The following is a 16681-nucleotide window of genomic DNA, read 5'->3' on the forward strand; positions in this document are numbered from 1 at the left end:
GGAGCTCCATAGCTCCATAGCCCCGGAGCTCCATAGCCCCGGAGCTCCATAGCCCCGGAGCTCCATAGCCCCGGAGCTCCATAGCCCCAGAGCTCCATACTTCCATAGCCCCAGAGCTCCATAGCTCCATACTTCCATAGCTCCAGCCGCGGAGGGTGCTGGCTGGTGGCTCCATAGCTCCATACTTCCATACTTGCAGCCACGGAGTTGGCTAAAATTGCACTAAGTGCGAAAGCCCATTCATTTACAACGGCGTGTCCGCCAGGCGGCGACATTTCCCCGTTACCGGTGGCTGCGCGGCGGGTGAGTGACAGAGCTTATCCGAGCGGCTGGAACTCTGCGCCGGCGTGGTCGAGCGTGAGGCCCCGGCCCTTTGGCTGCCTGGTACCTAAAACACTTCCATTGATCCAGCCACGGAGGGTGCTGGCTGGTGGCTCCATAGCTCCATAGCTCCATAGCACCAGAGCTCCATAGCTCCATAGCACCAGAGCTCCATAGCTCCATAGCACCAGAGCTCCATAGCTCCATAGCACCAGAGCTCCATAGCTCCATAGCACCAGAGCTCCATAGCTCCATAGCACCAGAGCTCCATAGCTCCATAGCACCAGAGCTCCATAGCTCCATAGCACCAGAGCTCCATAGCTCCATAGCACCAGAGCTCCATAGCTCCATAGCACCAGAGCTCCATAGCTCCATAGCTCCAGGGCTCCATAGCTCCAGGGCTCCATAGCTCCATAGCTCCAGGGCTCCATAGCTCCATACCTCCAGAGCTCCATAGCTCCAGCCTGGGTGGCTGGTGGCTCCATAGCTCCATACTTCCATAGCTCCAGTCAGAGAGTTGGCGAAAATTGCACTAAGTGCGAAAGCCCATTCATTTACAACGGCGTGTCCGCCAGGCGGCGACATTTCCCCGTTACCGGTGGCTGCGTGGCGGGTGAGTGACAGAGCTTATCCGAGCGGCTGGAACTCTGCGCCGGCGTGGTCGAGCGTGAGGCCCCGGCCCTTTGGCTGCCTGGTACCTAAAACACTTCCATTGATCCAGCCACGGAGGGTGCTGGCTGGTGGCTCCATAGCTCCATAGCTCCATAGCACCAGAGCTCCATAGCTCCATAGCACCAGAGCTCCATAGCTCCATAGCACCAGAGCTCCATAGCTCCATAGCACCAGAGCTCCATAGCTCCATAGCACCAGAGCTCCATAGCTCCATAGCACCAGAGCTCCATAGCTCCATAGCACCAGAGCTCCATAGCTCCATAGCACCAGAGCTCCATAGCTCCATAGCACCAGAGCTCCATAGCTCCATAGCACCAGAGCTCCATAGCTCCATAGCACCAGAGCTCCATAGCTCCATAGCTCCAGCCTGGGTGGCTGGTGGCTCCATAGCTCCATACTTCCATAGCTCCAGTCAGAGAGTGTGCTAAAATTGCACTAAGTGCGAAAGCCCATTCATTTACAACGGCGTGTCCACAAGGCGGCGACATTTCCCCGTTACCGGTGGCTGCGCGGCGGGTGAGTGACAGAGCTTATCCGAGCGGCTGGAACTCTGCGCCGGCGTGGTCGAGCGTGAGGCCTCGGCCCTTTGGCTGCCTGGTACCTAAAACACTTCCATTGATCCAGCCACGGAGGGTGCTGGCTGGTGGCTCCATAGCTCCATACCTCCAGAGCTCCAGAGCTCCATAGCACCAGAGCTCCATAGCTCCATAGCACCAGAGCTCCATAGCACCAGAGCTCCATAGCTCCATAGCACCAGAGCTCCATAGCTCCATAGCACCAGAGCTCCATAGCTCCATAGCACCAGAGCTCCATAGCTCCATAGCTCCATAGCACCAGAGCTCCATAGCTCCATAGCACCAGAGCTCCATAGCTCCATAGCACCAGAGCTCCATAGCTCCATAGCACCAGAGCTCCATAGCTCCATAGCACCAGAGCTCCATAGCTCCATAGCACCAGAGCTCCATAGCTCCATAGCTCCAGGGCTCCATAGCTCCATAGCTCCAGGGCTCCATAGCTCCAGGGCTCCATAGCTCCAGGGCTCCATAGCTCCAGGGCTCCAGGGCTCCATAGCTCCATACCTCCAGAGCTCCATACCTCCAGAGCTCCATAGCACCAGAGCTCCATGGCTTCAGAGCTCCATAGCACCATAGCTCCATACCTCCAGAGCTCCAGGGCTCCATAGCTCCATAGCTCCATAGCTCCATAGCTCCATACCTCCAGAGCTCCATAGCACCAGAGCTCCATGGCTCCATAGCTCCAGCCTGGGTGGCTGGTGGCTCCATAGCTCCATACTTCCATAGCTCCAGTCAGAGAGTTGGCGAAAATTGCACTAAGTGCGAAAGCCCATTCATTTACAACGGCGTGTCCGCCAGGCGGCGACATTTCCCCGTTACCGGTGGCTGCGCGGCGGGTGAGTGACAGAGCTTATCCGAGCGGCTGGAACTCTGCGCCGGCGTGGTCGAGCGGCTGGCCTCGGTAGTTGAGGTACCAGGGGTGGGGCGGGGAGCTCCAGGCGGGTCTTGTGAGAGAGTGAAGCCGAGCGGCTGGAACTCTCGGCCGGCCTGGTCGAGCGGCTGGCCTCGGTAGTTGAGGTACCAGGGGCGGGCTGGGGAGCTCCAGGCGGGGCTTGTGAGAGAGTGAAGCCGAGCGGCTGGAACTCTGGGCCGGCCTGGTCGAGCGGCTGGCCTCGGTAGTTGAGGTACCAGGGGCGGGCTGGGGAGCTCCAGGCGGGGCTTGTGAGAGAGTGTAGCCGAGCGGCTGGAACTCTGGGCCGGCGTGGTTGAGCAGCATGCCCGCGGAGGTGGCTCTTCCATAGGCAGGGAGGGTGCTGGAGCTCCACACTTCCATAGGCAGGGAGGGTGCTGGAGCTCCACACTTCCATAGGCAGGGAGGGTGCTGGAGCTCCACACTTCCATAGGCAGGGAGGGTGCTGGAGCTCCACACTTCCATAGGCAGGGAGGGTGCTGGAGCTCCACACTTCCATAGGCAGGGAGGGTGCTGGAGCTCCACACTTCCATAGGCAGGGAGGGTGCTGGAGCTCCACACTTCCATAGGCAGGGAGGGTGCTGGAGCTCCACACTTCCGTAGGCAGGGAGGGTGCTGGAGCTCCACACTTCCGTAGGCAGGGAGGGTGCTGGAGCTCCACACTTCCGTAGGCAGGGAGGGTGCTGGAGCTCCACACTTCCATAGGCAGGGAGGGTGCTGGAGCTCCACACTTCCATAGGCAGGGAGGGTGCTGGAGCTCCACACTTCCATAGGCAGGGAGGGTGCTGGAGCTCCACACTTCCATAGGCAGGGAGGGTGCTGGAGCTCCACACTTCCATAGGCAGGGAGGGTGCTGGAGCTCCACACTTCCATAGGCAGGGAGGGTGCTGGAGCTCCACACTTCCATAGGCAGGGAGGGTGCTGGAGCTCCACACTTCCATAGGCAGGGAGGGTGCTGGAGCTCCACACTTCCATAGGCAGGGAGGGTGCTGGAGCTCCACACTTCCGTAGGCAGGGAGGGTGCTGGAGCTCCACACTTCCGTAGGCAGGGAGGGTGCTGGAGCTCCACACTTCCGTAGGCAGGGAGGGTGCTGGAGCTCCACACTTCCGTAGGCAGGGAGGGTGCTGGAGCTCCACACTTCCATAGGCAGGGAGGGTGCTGGAGCTCCACACTTCCATAGGCAGGGAGGGTGCTGGAGCTCCACACTTCCATAGGCAGGGAGGGTGCTGGAGCTCCACACTTCCATAGGCAGGGAGGGTGCTGGAGCTCCACACTTCCATAGGCAGGGAGGGTGCTGGAGCTCCACACTTCCATAGGCAGGGAGGGTGCTGGAGCTCCACACTTCCATAGGCAGGGAGGGTGCTGGAGCTCCACACTTCCATAGGCAGGGAGGGTGCTGGAGCTCCACACTTCCATAGGCAGGGAGGGTGCTGGAGCTCCACACTTCCATAGGCAGGGAGGGTGCTGGAGCTCCACACTTCCATAGGCAGGGAGGGTGCTGGAGCTCCACACTTCCATAGGCAGGGAGGGTGCTGGAGCTCCACACTTCCATAGGCAGGGAGGGTGCTGGAGCTCCACACTTCCATAGGCAGGGAGGGTGCTGGAGCTCCACACTTCCATAGGCAGGGAGGGTGCTGGCACATCCACACTTCCAGCCACGGAGCATGCTGGCACTTCCACCTTGCTTGCTAAGTCGGCGTGATCTTGCCCAAAAAGTCCCTCCTCACCTCCAGCTGGAAGTGGAAAAAAATCCTCCACCTGCTTGGCCGAGGTTCTGGAAGCCAGCAGCTCGCAGAATGTTGCCAAAGTTTCACTGGAAGGAAAAGAAAAGAGAAGACCGAGTGCGCATTTCACCTACCGCCGAATGTCCACAAGAGGGAAGTGTCACTCCGTCGCAGAATCTGCGCCGACGCACTCGGCACCCTTCGAATTTATGGTGCCGGTGCGGGTGTTCTGGGTGCAAAAAGGCCGCCCAAGTGGTAGAAAAAAATCAGACTTCGTCTCTTAGGTCGAAATTAATGCCAAGTTTTGAAATGCGCTGGCAGGGGTGGACCAGGGCCCGTTAGAAGTGCTTAGGCGAGGTCCTGGAAGCCTAACCCGGCGTGATCTTGTGCAAAAAGCCGCTGCTGAGCTCCAGCTGGAAGTGTAAAAAGAACCGGGCTGGATCAAAAAAAGAACCGGGCGGCCCGTTAAAATTGCTTAGCCGAGGTCCTGGAACCCTAACCCGGCGTGATCTTGTGCAAAAAGCCGCTGCTGAGCTCCAGCTGGAAGTGTAAAAAGAACCGGGCTGGTTCAAAAAAAGAACCGGGCGACCCGTTAGAAGTGCTTAGCCGAGGTCCTGGAAGCCTAACCCGGCGTGATCTTGTGCAAAAAGCCGCTGCTGAGCTCCAGCTGGAAGTGGAAAAAGAACCGGGCTGGATCAAAAAAGAACCGGGCTGGATCAAAAAAGAACCGGGCGGCCCGTTAAAATTGCTTAGCCGAGGTCCTGGAAGCCTAACACGGCGTGATCTTGTGCAAAAAACCGCTCCCGAGCTCCAGCTGGAAGTGTAAAAAGAACCGGGCTGGATAAAAAAAGAACCGGGCTGGATCAAAAAAGAACCGGGCGACCCGTTAAAATTGCTTAGCCGAGGTCCTGGAAGCCTAACACGGCGTGATCTTGTGCAAAAAGCCGCTCCCGAGCTCCAGCTGGAAGTGTAAAAAGAACCGGGCTGGATAAAAAAAGAACCGGGCTGGATCAAAAAAGAACCGGGCGACCCGTTAAAATTGCTTAGCCGAGGTCCTGGAAGCCTAACCCGGCGTGATCTTGTGCAAATAGCCGCTGCCGAGCTCCAGCTGGAAGTGTGAAAAGAACCGGGCTGGATAAAAAAAAGAACCGGGCTGGATCAAAAAAGAACCGGGCGACCCGTTAAAATTGCTTAGCCGAGGTCCTGGAAGCCTAACACGGCGTGATCTTGTGCAAAAAACCGCTCCCGAGCTCCAGCTGGAAGTGTAAAAAGAACCGGGCTGGATAAAAAAAGAACCGGGCTGGATCAAAAAAGAACCGGGCGACCCGTTAAAATTGCTTAGCCGAGGTCCTGGAAGCCTAACCCGGCGTGATCTTGTGCAAAAAGCCGCTCCCGAGCTCCAGCTGGAAGTGTAAAAAGAACCGGGCTGGATAAAAAAAGAACCGGGCTGGATCAAAAAAGAACCGGGCGACCCGTTAAAATTGCTTAGCCGAGGTCCTGGAAGCCTAACACGGCGTGTTCTTGTGCAAAAAGCCGCTCCCAAGCTCCAGCTGGAAGTGTAAAAAGAACCGGGCTGGATAAAAAAAAGAACCGGGCTGGATCAAAAAAGAACCGGGCGACCCGTTAAAATTGCTTAGCCGAGGTCCTGGAAGCCTAACACGGCGTGATCTTGTGCAAAAAGCCGCTCCCGAGCTCCAGCTGGAAGTGTAAAAAGAACCGGGCTGGATAAAAAAAGAACCGGGCTGGATAAAAAAAAGAACCGGGCGACCCGTTAAAATTGCTTAGCCGAGGTCCTGGAAGCCTAACACGGCGTGTTCTTGTGCAAAAAGCCGCTCCCGAGCTCCAGCTGGAAGTGTAAAAAGAACCAGGCTGGATAAAAAAAAGAACCGGGCTGGATCAAAAAAGAACCGGGCGACCCGTTAAAATTGCTTAGCCGAGGTCCTGGAAGCCTAACACGGCGTGATCTTGTGCAAAAAGCCGCTCCCGAGCTCCAGCTGGAAGTGTAAAAAGAACCGGGCTGGATAAAAAAAGAACCGGGCTGGATAAAAAAAAGAACCGGGCGACCCGTTAAAATTGCTTAGCCGAGGTCCTGGAAGCCTAACACGGCGTGATCTTGTGCAAAAAGCCGCTCCCGAGCTCCAGCTGGAAGTGTAAAAAGAACCAGGCTGGATAAAAAAAAGAACCGGGCTGGATCAAAAAAGAACCGGGCGACCCGTTAAAATTGCTTAGCCGAGGTCCTGGAAGCCTAACACGGCGTGTTCTTGTGCAAAAAGCCGCTCCCGAGCTCCAGCTGGAAGTGTAAAAAGAACCGGGCTGGATAAAAAAAAGAACCGGGCTGGTTCAAAAAAGAACCGGGCAACCCGTTAAAATTGCTTAGCCGAGGTCCTGGAAGCCTAACACGGCGTGTTCTTGTGCAAAAAGCCGCTCCCGAGCTCCAGCTGGAAGTGTAAAAAGAACCAGGCTGGATAAAAAAAAGAACCGGGCTGGATCAAAAAAGAACCGGGCGACCCGTTAAAATTGCTTAGCCGAGGTCCTGGAAGCCTAACACGGCGTGTTCTTGTGCAAAAAGCCGCTCCCGAGCTCCAGCTGGAAGTGTAAAAAGAACCAGGCTGGATAAAAAAAAGAACCGGGCTGGTTCAAAAAAGAACCGGGCAACCCGTTAAAATTGCTTAGCCGAGGTCCTGGAAGCCTAACACGGCGTGATCTTGTGCAAAAAGCCGCTCCCGAGCTCCAGCTGGAAGTGTAAAAAGAACCGGGCTGGATAAAAAAAGAACCGGGCTGGATAAAAAAAAAGAACCGGGCGACCCGTTAAAATTGCTTAGCCGAGGTCCTGGAAGCCTAACACGGCGTGATCTTGTGCAAAAAGCCGCTCCCGAGCTCCAGCTGGAAGTGTAAAAAGAACCAGGCTGGATAAAAAAAAGAACCGGGCTGGATCAAAAAAGAACCGGGCGACCCGTTAAAATTGCTTAGCCGAGGTCCTGGAAGCCTAACACGGCGTGATCTTGTGCAAAAAGCCGCTCCCGAGCTCCAGCTGGAAGTGTAAAAAGAACCGGGCTGGATAAAAAAAGAACCGGGCTGGATAAAAAAAAGAACCGGGCGACCCGTTAAAATTGCTTAGCCGAGGTCCTGGAAGCCTAACACGGCGTGATCTTGTGCAAAAAGCCGCTCCCGAGCTCCAGCTGGAAGTGTAAAAAGAACCAGGCTGGATAAAAAAAAGAACCGGGCTGGATCAAAAAAGAACCGGGCGACCCGTTAAAATTGCTTAGCCGAGGTCCTGGAAGCCTAACACGGCGTGTTCTTGTGCAAAAAGCCGCTCCCGAGCTCCAGCTGGAAGTGTAAAAAGAACCGGGCTGGATAAAAAAAAGAACCGGGCTGGTTCAAAAAAGAACCGGGCAACCCGTTAAAATTGCTTAGCCGAGGTCCTGGAAGCCTAACACGGCGTGTTCTTGTGCAAAAAGCCGCTCCCGAGCTCCAGCTGGAAGTGTAAAAAGAACCAGGCTGGATAAAAAAAAGAACCGGGCTGGATCAAAAAAGAACCGGGCGACCCGTTAAAATTGCTTAGCCGAGGTCCTGGAAGCCTAACACGGCGTGTTCTTGTGCAAAAAGCCGCTCCCGAGCTCCAGCTGGAAGTGTAAAAAGAACCAGGCTGGATAAAAAAAAGAACCGGGCTGGATCAAAAAAGAACCGGGCGACCCGTTAAAATTGCTTAGCTGAGGTCCTGGAAGCCTAACACGGCGTGATCTTGTGCAAAAAGCCGCTCCCGAGCTCCAGCTGGAAGTGTAAAAAGAACCGGGCTGGATAAAAAAAAAGAACCGGGCTGGTTCAAAAAAGAACCGGGCAACCCGTTAAAATTGCTTAGCCGAGGTCCTGGAAGCCTAACCCGGCGTGATCTTGTGCAAAAAGCCGCTCCCGAGCTCCAGCTGGAAGTGTAAAAAGAACCGGGCTGGATAAAAAAAAAGAACCGGGCTGGTTCAAAAAAGAACCGGGCAACCCGTTAAAATTGCTTAGCCGAGGTCCTGGAAGCCTAACCCGGCGTGATCTTGCCCGAAAGTCGGCCTCTATACTTCCATTTTAGGTACCAGGGGCTATTAGTGTACTTGGTCCCACTAGTCAGTGTACTCATCCAGTTACCCCCCGTTTTCCAAAACACCATCGGCACGTATAAGGGGGGGACTCTTGAGAGAGATGAGGTATATGGCAGCGCAACACCAATCCGCTCCGCGCTGGTTCCCATGTCGGCTACGGATGAATAAAACCAGCCTGTCCCCCCTGGAGCTCACGAGACACGGAATTTTTTCTAAGTGCCAACGGCTCTTCCGAGCAAACGTGTCCGCTCCGGCTGGTTCCCCCGTCGGCCTCGAATGACGAAAAATGCCGGTCTCCGCCCGGAGCTCATGACAAACGAAAAATTTTCTAAGTGCCAACGGCACTAGCGAGCGAATGTGTCCGCTCGGCGCTGGTTCCCGGGTCGAACCCGGAAGACGAAAAACGCCGCTCTCCGCCCGGAGCTCATGACAAACGAAAAATTTTCTAAGTGCCAACGGCACTAGCGAGCGAATGTGTCCGCTCGGCGCTGGTTCCCGGGTCGAACCCGGAAGACGAAAAACGCCGCTCTCCGCCCGGAGCTCATGACAAACGAAAAATTTTCTAAGTGCCAACGGCACTAGCGAGCGAATGTGTCCGCTCGGCGCTGGTTCCCGGGTCGAACCCGGAAGACGAAAAACGCCGCTCTCCGCCCGGAGCTCATGACAAACGAAAAATTTTCTAAGTGCCAACGGCACTAGCGAGCGAATGTGTCCGCTCGGCGCTGGTTCCCGGGTCGAACCCGGAAGACGAAAAACGCCGCTCTCCGCCCGGAGCTCATTACAAACGAAAAATGTTCTAAGTGCCAACGGCACTAGCGAGCGAATGTGTCCGCTCGGCGCTGGTTCCCGGGTCGAACCCGGAAGACGAAAAACGCCGCTCTCCGCCCGGAGCTCATGACAAACGAAAAATTTTCTAAGTGCCAACGGCACTAGCGAGCGAATGTGTCCGCTCGGCGCTGGTTCCCGGGTCGAACCCGGAAGACGAAAAACGCCGCTCTCCGCCCGGAGCTCATGACAAACGAAAAATTTTCTAAGTGCCAACGGCACTAGCGAGCGAATGTGTCCGCTCGGCGCTGGTTCCCGGGTCGAACCCGGAAGACAAAAAACGCCGGTCTCCGCCCGGAGCTCATGACAAACGAAAAATTTTCTAAGTGCCAACGGCACTAGCGAGCGAATGTGTCCGCTCGGCGCTGGTTCCCGGGTCGAACCCGGAAGACGAAAAACGCCGCTCTCCGCCCGGAGCTCATGACAAACGAAAAATTTTCTAAGTGCCAACGGCACTTGCGAGCGAATGTGTCCGCTCGGCGCTGGTTCCCGGGTCGGACCCGGAAGACGAAAAACGCCGGTCTCCGCCCGGAGCTCATGACAAACGAAAAATTTTCTAAGTGCCAACGGCACTAGCGAGCGAATGTGTCCGCTCGGCGCTGGTTCCCGGGTCGGACCCGGAAGACGAAAAACGCCGGTCCTCGCCTGGAGGTCCCAGCAAAATCGGCGAAAAAACGACTAAGTGTCAACTTTCGAAAAAACGACTAAGTGCCCACGGCTCTGCGGGGCTTGTGAGTCCGCCCCGCGCCGGTTCGGTGGTCGGCCTCAAAAAGCAAAAAATCAGCCTCTCTCCCTGGAGCTCACCTCGAGGTACCAGGGGGTGAGGTACCCGGGCTAAGGTGCAGTACCTTTTTTGGTCTTCAGGTGCGCCAGAGTACAATGAAATGGTCCCAGTAGTCAGTGTACTCATCGACTTTCCCCCCGTTTTCCAAAGCACCTCGTTTACGAGTATGGAGGAGATGGTGCTGGTCTCCCCACGGCGTCGGACACGCCGTCCTCGACAGCACAAGGTCGGATAGAAGACCTGGAAACCGCCGTGGCACGCGCTGGAGGTGGGCACTTTGGCGAAAAAACGACTAAGTGTCAACTTTCGAAAAAACGACTAAGTGTCAACTTTCGAAAAAACGGCTAAGTGTCAACTTTCGAAAAAACGACTAAGTGTCACCTCTCTGAAAAAATGGCAAAGTGTCGCCTCTCTGAAATTTTTCTAAGTGCCCACGGCTCTGCGGGCTCGTGCATCCGAGCCGCGCCGGTTCTGCAACCGGCCTAGAATGACGAAAAATAACTGTCTCCTCCTGGAGCTCACAGCCAATTGTGGCGAAAAAGTGGCAAAGTGCCCACGGCCCTGCCGAGCTTTGGCGTCCGCTCAGCGCCGGTGCCGCAGTCGGCCTCGAATGACGAAAAATGACGGTCTCCTCCTGGAGCTCACAGCCAACTTGGCAAAAAGTTTCTAAGTGCCCACGGCCCTGCCGAGCTTTGGCGTCCGCCCAGCGCCGGTTCCGCAGTCGGCCTCGAATGACGAAAAATAACGGTCTCCTCCTGGAGCTCACAGCCAACTTGGCAAAAAGTTTCTAAGTGCCCACGGCCCTGCCGAGCTTTGGCGTCCGCTCAGCGCCGGTGCCGCAGTCGGCCTCGAATGACGAAAAATGACGGTCTCCTCCTGGAGCTCACAGCCAACTTGGCAAAAAGTTTCTAAGTGCCCACGGCCCTGCCGAGCTTTGGCGTCCGCCCAGCGCCGGTTCCGCAGTCGGCCTCGAATGACGAAAAATAACGGTCTCCTCCTGGAGCTCACAGCCAACTTGGCAAAAAGTTTCTAAGTGCCCACGGCCCTGCCGAGCTTTGGCGTCCGCTCAGCGCCGGTGCCGCAGTCGGCCTCGAATGACGAAAAATGACGGTCTCCTCCTGGAGCTCACAGCCAACTTGGCAAAAAGTTTCTAAGTGCCCACGGCCCTGCCGAGCTTTGGCGTCCGCCCAGCGCCGGTTCCGCAGTCGGCCTCGAATGACGAAAAATAACGGTCTCCTCCTGGAGCTCACAGCCAACTTGGCAAAAAGTTTCTAAGTGCCCACGGCCCTGCCGAGCTTTGGCGTCCGCCCAGCGCCGGTTCCGCAGTCGGCCTCGAATGACGAAAAATAACGGTCTCCTCCTGGAGCTCACAGCCAACTTGGCAAAAAGTTTCTAAGTGCCCACGGCCCTGCCGAGCTTTGGCGTCCGCCCAGCGCCGGTTCCGCAGTCGGCCTCGAATGACGAAAAATAACGGTCTCCTCCTGGAGCTCACAGCCAACTTGGCAAAAAGTTTCTAAGTGCCCACGGCCCTGCCGAGCTTTGGCGTCCGCTCAGCGCCGGTTCCGCAGTCGGCCTCGAATGACGAAAAATGACGGTCTCCTCCTGGAGCTCACAGCCAACTTGGCAAAAAGTTTCTAAGTGCCCACGGCCCTGCCGAGCTTTGGCGTCCGCCCAGCGCCGGTTCCGCAGTCGGCCTCGAATGACGAAAAATAACGGTCTCCTCCTGGAGCTCACAGCCAACTTGGCAAAAAGTTTCTAAGTGCCCACGGCCCTGCCGAGCTTTGGCGTCCGCCCAGCGCCGGTTCCGCAGTCGGCCTCGAATGACGAAAAATAACGGTCTCCTCCTGGAGCTCACAGCCAACTTGGCAAAAAGTTTCTAAGTGCCCACGGCCCTGCCGAGCTTTGGCGTCCGCTCAGCGCCGGTGCCGCAGTCGGCCTCGAATGACGAAAAATGACGGTCTCCTCCTGGAGCTCACAGCCAACTTGGCAAAAAGTTTCTAAGTGCCCACGGCCCTGCCGAGCTTTGGCATCCGCCCAGCGCCGGTTCCGCAGTCGGCCTCGAATGACGAAAAATAACGGTCTCCTCCTGGAGCTCACAGCCAACTTGGCAAAAAGTTTCTAAGTGCCCACGGCCCTGCCGAGCTTTGGCGTCCGCCCAGCGCCGGTTCCGCAGTCGGCCTCGAATGACGAAAAATAACGGTCTCCTCCTGGAGCTCACAGCCAACTTGGCAAAAAGTTTCTAAGTGCCCACGGCCCTGCCGAGCTTTGGCATCCGCCCAGCGCCGGTTCCGCAGTCGGCCTCGAATGACGAAAAATGACGGTCTCCTCCTGGAGCTCACAGCCAACTTGGCAAAAAGTTTCTAAGTGCCCACGGCCCTGCCGAGCTTTGGCGTCCGCCCAGCGCCGGTTCCGCAGTCGGCCTCGAATGACGAAAAATAACGGTCTCCTCCTGGAGCTCACAGCCAACTTGGCAAAAAGTTTCTAAGTGCCCACGGCCCTGCCGAGCTTTGGCGTCCGCTCAGCGCCGGTGCCGCAGTCGGCCTCGAATGACGAAAAATGACGGTCTCCTCCTGGAGCTCACAGCCAACTTGGCAAAAAGTTTCTAAGTGCCCACGGCCCTGCCGAGCTTTGGCGTCCGCCCAGCGCCGGTTCCGCAGTCGGCCTCGAATGACGAAAAATAACGGTCTCCTCCTGGAGCTCACAGCCAACTTGGCAAAAAGTTTCTAAGTGCCCACGGCCCTGCCGAGCTTTGGCGTCCGCCCAGCGCCGGTTCCGCAGTCGGCCTCGAATGACGAAAAATAACGGTCTCCTCCTGGAGCTCACAGCCAACTTGGCAAAAAGTTTCTAAGTGTCACATCTGTGAAAAAACGACTAAGTGTCAACTTTCGAAAAAACGGCTAAGTGTCAACTTTCGAAAAAACGGCAAAGTGTCACATCTCTGAAAAAACGGCTAAGTGTCGACTTTCGAAAAAACGGCTAAGTGTCAACTTTCGAAAAAACGGCAAAGTGTCACATCTCTGAAAAAACGGCTAAGTGTCACATCTCTGAAAAAACGGCTAAGTGTCACATCTCTGAAAAAACGGCTAAGTGTCGCCTCTCTGAAAAAACGGCAAAGTGTCAACTTTCGAAAAAACGACAGAGTGTCGCCTCTCTGAAAAAACGACTAAGTGTCGACTCTGAGAAAATGGCAAAGTGCCCACGGCTCTGCGGGCTCGTGCATCCGACCCGCGCCGGTTCCCCAGCCGGCCTGATATAAGGCAAAACCAGCCTCTCCGCCTGGAGCTCAGAGCCAACTTGGCGAATATTTTCTAAGTGCCCACGGCTCTGCGTGGCTACGGCGTCTGCCCAGCGCCGGTTCCTGGGTCGAACCCCGAGGACGAGGAATGCCGGTCTCCGCCTGGAGGTCCCAGCTTAATCGGCGAAAATTTTCTAAGTGCCCACGGCTCTGCCGGGCTCGTGCATCCGACCCGCGCCGGTTCCCCAGCCGGCCTGAAATAAGGCAAAACCAGGCTCTCCCCCTGGAGCTCAGAGCCAATTGTGGCGAAAAAACGACTAAGTGTCAACTTTCGAAAAAACGACTAAGTGTCAACTTTCCAAAAAAACGGCTAAGTGTCGACTTTCGAAAAAACGGCTAAGTGTCAACTTTCGAAAAAACGACTAAGTGTCGCCTCTGAAAAAACGACTAAGTGTCGCCTCTCTGAAAAAACGACTAAGTGCCCACGGCTCTGCGGGGCTTGTGAGTCCGCCCCGCGCCGGTTCGGCGGTCGGCCTCAAAAAGCGAAAAATCAGCCTCTCTCCCTGGAGCTCACCAAAAATTTGTCGAAATTTTTCTAAGTTCTCCTCGAGGTACCAGGGGGTGAGGTACCCGGGCTAAGGTGCAGTACCTTTTTTGGTCTTCAGGTGCGCCAGAGTACAATGAAATGGTCCCAGTAGTCAGTGTACTCATCGACTTTCCCCCCGTTTTCCAAAGCACCCCGTTTACGAATATGGAGGAGATGGTGCTGGTCTCCCCACGGCGTCGGACACGCCGTCCTCGACAGCACAAGGTCGGATAGAAGACCTGAAAAGCGCCGTGGCACGCGCTGGAGGTGTCACTGTGGCGAAAAAGTGACTAAGTGTCAACTTTCGAAAAAACGGCTAAGTGTCAACTTTCGAAAAAACGGCTAAGTGTCAACTTTCGAAAAAACGGCTAAGTGTCACCTCTCTGAAAAAACGGCAAAGTGTCAACTTTCGAAAAAACGACTAAGTGTCAACTTTCGAAAAAACGACTAAGTGTCACCTCTCTGAAAAAATGGCAAAGTGTCAACTGCGAATGTGGTGGTGCATGGAAGGAAGTGGAGGACGGCCGCCTCCTTAAACACAGGCCGGAGAGGAGCGTCAGGGCCAGGCTCCTCAAACATGGACCGAGTGTCGCCCTTAACACAGACCAAGGGGAGGACGGCCGCCTCCTTAAACACAGGCCGGAGAGGAGCGTCAGGGCCAGGCTCCTCAAACATGGACCGAGTGTCGCCCTTAACACAGACCAAGGGGAGGACGGCCGCCTCCTTAAACACAGGCCGGAGAGGAGCGTCAGGGCCAGGCTCCTCAAACATGGACCGAGTGTCGCCCTTAACACAGACCAAGGGGAGGACGGCCGCCTCCTTAAACACAGGCCGGAGAGGAGCGTCAGGGCCAGGCTCCTCAAACATGGACCGAGTGTCGCCCTTAACACGGACCAAGGGGAGGACGGCCGCCTCCTTAAACACAGGCCGGAGAGGAGCGTCAGGGCCAGGCTCCTCAAACATGGACCGAGTGTCGCCCTTAACACGGACCAAGGGGAGGACGGCCGCCTCCTTAAACACAGGCCGGAGAGGAGCGTCAGGGCCAGGCTCCTCAAACATGGACCGAGTGTCGCCCTTAACACAGACCAAGGGGAGGACGGCCGCCTCCTTAAACACAGGCCGGAGAGGAGCGTCAGGGCCAGGCTCCTCAAACATGGACCGAGTGTCGCCCTTAACACGGACCAAGGGGAGGACGGCCGCCTCCTTAAACACAGGCCGGAGAGGAGCGTCAGGGCCAGGCTCCTCAAACATGGACCGAGTGTCGCCCTTAACACGGACCAAGGGGAGGACGGCCGCCTCCTTAAACACAGGCCGGAGAGGAGCGTCAGGGCCAGGCTCCTCAAACATGGACAGAGTGTCGCCCTTAACACAGACCAAGCGGAGGACGGCCGCCTCCCTAAATACAGGCCGAACCGGAGCGCGAGTGTCGCTCCTTAAACACGGACCGAGTGGAGGACGGCCGCCTCCTTAAACACAGGCCGAACAAAATGACACAAAGTGTCAACTGCGAATGTTGTCCATCCAAGGAAGGAGCGTGATGCCCGGCCGGCTCCTTAAACACAGGCCGAGAGTCGCCCCGGACGGTCCGCCTCGCGGCGCCCGTCTGCTCGGATAAAATGACACAAAGTGTCAACTACGAATGTTGTCCATCCAAGGAGGGAGCGTGATGCCCGGCCGGCTCCGAAAACACAGGCCGAGAGTCGCCCCGGACGGTCCGCCTCGCGGCGCCCGTCTGCTCGGATAAAATGACACAAAGTGTCAACTGCGAATGTTGTCCATCCAAGGAAGGAGCGTGATGCCCGGCCGGCTCCTTAAACACAGGCCGAGAGTCGCCCCGGACGGTCCGCCTCGCGGCGCCCGTCTGCTCGGATAAAATGACACAAAGTGTCAACTACGAATGTTGTCCATCCAAGGAGGGAGCGTGATGCCCGGCCGGCTCCGAAAACACAGGCCGAGAGTCGCCCCGGACGGTCCGCCTCGCGGCGCCCGTCTGCTCGGATAAAATGACACAAAGTGTCAACTGCGAATGTTGTCCATCCAAGGAAGGAGCGTGATGCCCGGCCGGCTCCTTAAACACAGGCCGAGAGTCGCCCCGGACGGTCCGCCTCGCGGCGCCCGCCCGCTCGGATAAAATGACACAAAGTGTCAACTACGAATGTTGTCCATCCAAGGAGGGAGCGTGAGGCCCGGCCGGCTCCGAAAACACAGGCCGAGAGTCGCCCCGGACGGTCCGCCTCTCGAGGCGCCCGCCCGCTCGGATAAAATGACACAAAGTGTCAACTACGAATGTTGTCCATCCAAGGAGGGAGCGTGATGCCCGGCCGGCTCCGAAAACACAGGCCGAGAGTCGCCCCGGACGGTCCGCCTCGCGGCGCCCGTCTGCTCGGATAAAATGACACAAAGTGTCAACTACGAATGTTGTCCATCCAAGGAGGGAGCGTGAGGCCCGGCCGGCTCCGAAAACACAGGCCGAGAGTCGCCCCGGACGGTCCGCCTCTCGAGGCGCCCGCCCGCTCGGATAAAATGACACAAAGTGTCAACTACGAATGTTGTCCATCCAAGGAGGGAGCGTGATGCCCGGCCGGCTCCGAAAACACAGGCCGAGAGTCGCCCCGGACGGTCCGCCTCGCGGCGCCCGCCCGCTCGGATAAAATGACACAAAGTGTCAACTACGAATGTTGTCCATCCAAGGAGGGAGCGTGAGGCCCGGCCGGCTCCGAAAACACAGGCCGAGAGTCGCCCCGGACGGTCCGCCTCTCGAGGCGCCCGCCCGCTCGGATAAAATGACACAAAGTGTCAACTACGAATGTTGTCCATCCAAGGAGGGAGCGTGATGCCCGGCCGGCTCCGAAAACACAGGCCGAGATTCGACCCCGGACGGGCCGTCTTCTCCCGGCGCCCGCCCGCGTACGCCCCCCATCCCCGGTCGCCCGTCTGCTCCCGGCGGGCCTCCGAGTACCCCC

The sequence above is a fragment of the Syngnathus leptorhynchus genome, unplaced genomic scaffold (assembly GCF_054491065.1).
Source record: "Syngnathus leptorhynchus isolate UIUO unplaced genomic scaffold, UIUO_Slep HiC_scaffold_150, whole genome shotgun sequence".
In the NCBI taxonomy this organism is placed as follows: Eukaryota; Metazoa; Chordata; class Actinopteri; order Syngnathiformes; family Syngnathidae; genus Syngnathus; species Syngnathus leptorhynchus.